The following is a 7,574-nucleotide window of genomic DNA, read 5'->3' on the forward strand; positions in this document are numbered from 1 at the left end:
AAAAGAAAAGAAAAGGAAAAGAAAAGAAACAGATGTAAAATTGAAATATTACCTTTATTGTTGATAAAACTGATACTGGAGAAGGAAGCTTATATCTGCAGACAAGCAAGCTGCCTGATATTGGAACCAGAATTAGACATTCCACTCCCAGCAGTGCTAGTCAAGGCCACCATCTCAATGTAGAAGAGGAAGACACATATCCTTTGTAGGGCAGCTCACTGCCAGAAGGAAAGAAAAGTGAAGAGTTTACACTTTGTATGCCCATTTTTCTCCTCCGAACTCATGGGTTTATAAGTAAAGGAGTGAAGAGAGTGTTATATAATCAATGTCCTTCACATGGAAAGAAATGTCAGGAGAGTTTCCTAAACATGTTGTCTAGTTGTGTTTTTTATTAACCATTAACCGTTGGGTGCAGCTGCTCCTTTGGGGGAAAATATCAGCAGGCTCTCAGTATAGGTCCATGCTCCCACCTCATGGGTTCTTCTGCAATACCAACAACTTCCCCTTTGAATATCATCCTGGAACCACCAGAGAGCAGTTTTGATTTTGCCCCCAGAAGAGTCTTAAATGCATCGGAACAGTATAGTAGGTAAATTAAGTCCAAAGCCACTTTCTACCCAATTCCAAAAGTTGACTGCCTATTCTGTTTTTCATCACAAGTCCTGAGCAGCCTCCTGCACCAGCATAGTCTATTAGAGGTTCAATATTAAGACCGTCCAACAAAAAATGGTCAGCAAGCATAGAAATATGAATATAAACTCTCTTGCATTAAGAGTTCACAAGAATTGTTTGAGGCCAGGAGTCTGAGACCAGACTGGGAAATACAGCAGGACCCCATCTCTACAAACAATTTTTTAAAATTACCAGGTGTGGGCCGTTGCTCTCCAACGCCAGCACCACCTCTCACTCGCTGAGCTCCAGCCTAAGGAGAAGGGGGGTAAGTAAGGAGGTCTCTATACCATGGCTCTTACAAAGCAGACTGCCTGCAAATCCACCGGTGGTGAAGCATCCAGAAAGCAAGTGGCTACAAAAGCCGCCTGCAAGAGTGCGCCCTCTACTGGAAGGGTGAAGAAGCCTCATTGTTACAGGCCGGTTCTGTGGCACTCCGAGAAATTAAACATTATCAGAAGTCCACTGAACTTCCGATTCGCAAACTTCCCTTTCAGCATCTGGTGGAGAAATTGCTCAGGACTTTAAAACAGATCTGGGCTCCAGAGCGCAGCTATTGGTGCTTTGCAGGAGGCAAGTGAGGCCTATCTGGTTGGCCTTTTTGAAGACACCAACCTGTGCGCTATCCATGCCAAACGTGTAACAATTATGCCAAAAGACATCCAGCTAGCACGTTGCATACGTGGAGAATGTGCTCAAGAATCCACTATGACGGGAAACATTTCATTCTCAAAAAAAAAAAAAATTATCTTCTTGCTGTTATTGGTAGTTCTTGTGAATTTTTAATGTAAATGCAGGGACGTAAAGCGTTAATGCAAGTCAAAATGTTTCAGTGAACAAGTTTCAGCAGTTCTACTTTGTAATAATTATAAATAAACCTGTTAATTTTTTTTCTGGAAAAAAATTACCAGGTGTGGTAGTGCATACCTGTAGGACTGCTTGAGCTTGAGCCCAGAAGTTTGAAATCATAGTGAGCAATGATCACACCACTGCACCCCAGCCTGGCAACAGAGCAATACTCTATCTCAAGAAAAATAAAGAGTTCACAAGAGCAACTAAGCCTGCTTACAAGATGACTCTAAAAACATTATTGTCCAATGGAATTAAAAGTCCAGAATCAGCTTCCCTTGCCATTCAGTGTTAATGTCCAAAGACATACCAATTCAAAATTTACCCCTCTCAATCTCTTATCTTGTTCAGTTTTCAGATAGAGATTCTCCATCTTGGATAATGTGATTCTTTCAGCAGTTACAGCATAAGCTGTTCCATATCAGAATTAGTGTAGTTCTCAAGACGTAGTATTACTTCACGCTAAATCTTTCATGTACCACCCTTGGAAAAAGTTCAGAGTTAATTAGTAGTACTTAATAGCACTGGTCCCACATTTACCAAATTTAGAAAATTGCTCCATCCCCAGTCCCTAGGGCAGTTATCCCAGAAAAAAATTATATTCTCCCAACTCAGTACTTAGTCTAAACCAAAGAGAGTTGGCAAAGACCGCAGCAGAGATTCGGCAGCATTGAGTGGAAGAAGATACTTTCTTGGTTTGAGCTGCACCAGTATGCCAGAGTTTATGCCACTTGTCCATAGGCCATGATCTGGGAGCTTAACAATAACTAGGAAATGGCTCTTGGCAAGAGTTTATTTTTGGAACCATGAATTTTCCAGATGGGGAGAGAAATACTCCTACGCATATTGTCACCTCTCAGAAAAGAGCATTTAAGATACTGCTGCTTTGAGCAAAGTCCAGAGAGCTGACCTAGGGGCATTCCCAGTCTTATTTGAGGTGCCTTTCTTTCCCATCCAGTATATTCAAAACTTCCTAAATTGTTCTTTGTCCTTTGAATCCCATGTTTCTACTGTTCAAAGATATTTTAAAAAGAAGTAAAATCATGACTCTCATATAGATAGAAAATGAGCACATGTTAAAGATGTTATGTAACCCATTAATTGCGTGGAGAAACCAGGCAACTGGTTCAAAGGAGAAGTCATAGAAGTACAAATTTTTATGGACTAAGAAATGTTGATGTGAATGCTCGTTTGGATGCATGGCTTCTGCATGGGCATGGGGTGGTGAGAGGATGAGGGAGTGTTGTTCCTCCACCAGAACAAATTTCACTTCAAAAAAATTTCAAAATACAAAGAAATTATTTTGACTGGTATCAGTTATTTTCCTATTTACACAGTTAGAAAATAGCTCCCATAGAATAGAAATTAGATAACCATGAAGGGTGTATTGTGCTAGTCTAGATGTGACATAGTTTCATAGTTTTCCATTGGAGCACACATCTTCCTTCACTAGCACCCCAATATTGAACTGAACGTAGGCACCGCCAAGTTACACAGCATTCATATTCTTTTCTGATCTGGCTTTTTCTGTCTTTGCTCATGGAGGCTGTTTCTACTACCTCTTACTGCCAGGTCAGTAGTCCTAAGAACTCTGCATTCTAATCTGGGACATCTTGAGATCACACAATGAGGAGTGATCCTTGAATCTGTGTACAAATCCTATGAATTTAAGGTTAGCTCCTTCACAGCTCACTCTTTGGTCCTGGATGCAGAATGAAATTGGAGCAGCTCATCTAGTGCTCCCTCCCAGGGTCTGGCACTCTTAACTGAAACTTCCTGCAACATACACACACGCATGCACAGACACACACACACCACACACACAAATACCCTTCAGCTGCACTGCATTTTAAAAGCACCAAAAGTGTGCTGCTTTTAAAGTATGTCCAAAGACTTTCCCCTACTCCCTTACAAATGGACTACTGCCTTAGCTTTTTCAGTATTAAGCCCTTTGAGGCCCACTAGAATCTGTCCAGAAGCCCAAGAGGCCAGAGCATTTATGCCTGTGTAATCCAAGGACAGGCAGCAGCCAGCTCAGCAAAGCCCCCACTGGGGGACAGTAGCTTTGTTGAGGACAGGAAGGCCAGTGTCTGCTTGCTCACCAGCCCCCTCATGGCTATCTTCTGAAGGCAACTGTGGACCCCATGCATTTGTCGGGTCCGCCTTCATAAAGATAGCTATTGGCCTGTGAATAAGGCCTTCATAAACAGCAGTAATCAGCAAGTTCAAAATACCACATAGCCCAAGGGATAGAGCCTCTGACCTAGGCTGCAACAGTGCAAAGCTAACTGCACAGCTGTTCAGACTGACTGCATCAAACCACCAAAGTCACCAAGACAATAAAAAGGGTTGTCCATTAAGCATGTCATATCATCAGCTATGAGATATACCCCTATTAGAAAGCAGTTAAAAATGAAAGAGAAAAATGTAAGTCTTAGAATCAATTAAGTATAGCAGTAATAGTAAAATAGCCAAAATGTGGGTGTAGTTACTATATGCCAGGCTCTGTTTAAACCTTTACTTGTATTGCCTCATTTAATTCTCACAACAGCTTTATGAAAGCAGGCATTATTAACAGAATCCCCATTTACAGAAAAAAATGGAAGTAGAGTGAGATTAGAAATTAGTCCAGGGCCACCTGGGTATTAGATAGTGGAGCCAGTCAGTCTGAGTATGAATGTCTACACTTACATTCTTGTAGCTCATTTGGAAAGTATAGAAATATAGAGAGAGGCAGGAGGAAAAGCCATTTGTCATCTTATCCCTGAAAGACAACATTAAAACTTTGACACTGTTACTCCCAGTAATTAAAAAAAATTCTTTATTATTTTTATTTTTTATTTTTTGAGATAGAGTTTCCCTCTTGTTGCCCAAGCTGGAGTGCAATGGCGCAATCTCAGTTCACTGCAACCTCTACCTCCTGGATTCAAGTGGCTCTGCCTCCTGAGCAGCTGGGACTACAAACACATTGCATCACACCCAGCTAATATTTTATTTTATTTTTTGTAGAGACGGGGTTTCACCATGTTGCCCAGGCTGGTCTCAAACTCCTGAGCTCAAGCAATCCTCCCACTTTGGCTTCCCAAAGTGTTGGGATTACAGGCATCAACCACCACACCCAGCCTTGATCTACTTTTTGTTGCAACCATTCTATACCCCAAAGGGGATGCACCATTCCTGGAGGTACTATAATACCAGGTCAATGGGTGGAGTGGGGCAAGTTACTAGTCCATCTCCTAGCTCCAAAAATCCATTCAATATATTATCCTCTGATAGAGGATGTATCAGGTATTAAACTGATATAAATAGATACCACACTTGATCTTACCCAGGCCGAGTAGTGGTAAAAATAAATTTTCTACGAGACTTTTAATAATCAATGTTTTTGAAGTGATTGTTTTTATAGGAACCAAATGGAACTATTAATAATTATTATCCCACCAACACTCCAGAACAGCCCTACCATGGGTCCTTTGAACTCCAAGATTGTTGGGAATCCTAGCCAGTTCTTTCCTTGCTTTGTCCCTTTATGGGGTTAATCCAAGCCTTCCCATGGTTTGCAACATTTCCACATGCTGCTAAAGAAGACCATGCAGCAGTAGTGTGTTTCTTGTGTGCCTGTCTTAGACCCTGAGCACTGTCACATGATCCCACTGAATTATTGCAGTAAATGATCCAGACCCCTTGAGACACCATATGGCAAGCAACCAGACATCACAAAAGTATGACTTGTATTTCTGGGCAAGCAGCAGTCTCAGAGGACTAAGCTTTTCCTAGGCCTTGAAACCCTTGCAGCTGCCAGTAGCTGGATGAAATGCGCATCTCCAGGTGGAAGAATGGTCATCAGCCCACCCCAGAGAGAGCCTGACACTTGAGAATACAAGTGGGGCTTAAAGCATGTGCAAAACAAAGTCGAAGACCTTGTCGGTACTAATGACATCAGCTTTTCACACACAGCAAACCCAGACAAATGGAATGCAGATAACTACGTATTGCATGAACAAATTAAAAGAAATATGCTTTGATTTTTTTTTTTCCCTTTAAATCCATACAGAAGGAAATAGGCGTGCAGGGTGCGGTGGCTCATGCTTATAATCCCAGCACTTTCGGAGGCCAAGGCGGGCAGCTCACATGAGGTCAGGAGTTCGAGACCAGCCTGAAAAATTAACTGGGTGTGGTGGTGCACACCTGTTGTCCCAGCTAATCAAGAGGCTGAGGCAGTAGGATCGCTTGAACCTGGGAGGCTGAGGTTGCAGTGAGCCAAGATCACGCCACTGCACTCCAGCCTGGGTGATGGAGTGAGACTCCATCTCAAAAAAGAAAGAGAAAGAGAGGTGTGGTGCCTTACACTGCCAGGGCCTCCAAAGACCTAATATATAATTGGGGATATATAATATAGAAATAAACTTGTGGCTGGTATAGATTTTCTCAAACTGGGTGGGGCAGGCTCGGCTGCATTCTCAGGGATTTGGTAATTTTGTGAGGAATTTTAAATGTTAATTTTTCATTTTAAAGATAGTACAAAAATAACTTCACCTGTTATAAAGATTATTTGCAGTGACAATTCATATTTGAAAATCTTTGCTTGTAGAATAAGACTTTTGTTCCATAAAGTAGTATTTTTCTCACTGAAGTAAGTAGACATAGTTTTGAGACTTCATGAAATTTTTTTCCCTTTACAAGGTTAATATAGCTCCCAGATTTAAGAAACATTGGTCTGGGACATTTTTAAAAATTGAAAACTGTAAGACATAATTATAATTTGGTATTAGTCCCTCTTTATTTCAGTTTCTCAACTACAAAACTTTCTCCCAGCCTCTCCCTTAAATGAGATGTAAAGTCAGGTGAGATTAATGTGCACTACAGCTCCGTAAGAGGAAAGATACAGGCTAAATGGAGGGCATGAATTGTTTTAAGCATAAATATAGTTACTGAGGAGAAGTGCAAATCACTACGGATCAGAAAAAAGGTGATTCTTACCTAGCAGCCTTGTGACAGTGAGGCTATGAAATACAGGCTCAGAGCCAGCCGGTTGGCTCCTCCGCAGTGGCAGAACTTCCCCAACTGTGACCAGCATAGGAAGACTAGGCAGAAGCCACGTGGGGCTTCTATTTGGGCTAAATGAGCAAAGCAAACCCATATGGAGAGGATTGCAGCAAGGAGGAGCAGGTGACAGTGCAAGTAAAAGTACCTAGCACAGTGCTTCACACGAACCAGATGGTCTACACATGTTTATTCCTTCTGACTCTTTAGTTCAACTAAATATTTAGTGGAAAAACTGAGAGATTTTAAAAAGAAAGAATTCAACAATTTGGTTTGACAGGACTGTTATTTTGACTTATATCCCAGATAAGTTTTTGTTTGAACTGATATCTCAGATATAGACCAAATGAACAGATTCACATCCAACAAGCCTATGTAGATATTTGCTGTAAGCTAGACACACGTTAGGTGACTTTGCAAAGGCAATCCCAGTCCTTCCCAAATCCTCCAATGTCCTATTAATTAACAGTCTCATCTCAAATACATAATAAATAAATAATGAACAGTCTTATCTCGTACGACTCTGGAAGTCCAAAGCCTAAAGTTCCTAGGAGGAAACTCCCATTTTCCAAGTGGTTTTCCGTTCAGTTCACTTTATGCCACACTGTGAACACGGCTCCTTCTCCATCATTCCCCAAAGCTTATATAGGGCTGTCGGGCCCCTAAAGTGAATTCTGCTGCTTCTCTAGAAAAATAGAAGCCTACTGCTACTGCCTCTGCTCCAAGATTCTTATCACATACTCCATGAGTGTCTTTCCATTCCTTACTCTACCTTTAATTCCTGACCCCAGACAAATTACCCTGCCTAGAAAAAGAGAAGCCACCTTAGGCCAGCCCCTGAGATTCCCTCAGAGTGAGCAATTCAAAAGATCAAGGTTGAAGCTGAAATGTTGTTTGTGATCTGACCTCTGAAGTCACACGCCATCCCTTCCACCATATTTCACAGCACATGCAGACCAGCTCTCCTTTCATTATGGGAGTATGCTGCACATGCGCAGGAATATCAGGAGGTA

General features: G+C 41.6%; 1 non-coding gene across 1 annotated transcript; it reads right to left on the minus strand.

The window, feature by feature from the left end:
- Positions 1-4,679: 4,679 nt before the first annotated feature.
- On the minus strand, positions 4,680-4,863 carry LOC115934902 (U2 spliceosomal RNA). Its single transcript, XR_004070635.2, has one exon. It is a non-coding gene; the product is annotated as a U2 spliceosomal RNA (small nuclear RNA).
- Positions 4,864-7,574: the final 2,711 nt, after the last annotated feature.

Source organism: Gorilla gorilla, chromosome 4, assembly GCF_029281585.2.
Source record: "Gorilla gorilla gorilla isolate KB3781 chromosome 4, NHGRI_mGorGor1-v2.1_pri, whole genome shotgun sequence".
Lineage (NCBI taxonomy): Eukaryota > Metazoa > Chordata > Mammalia > Primates > Hominidae > Gorilla > Gorilla gorilla.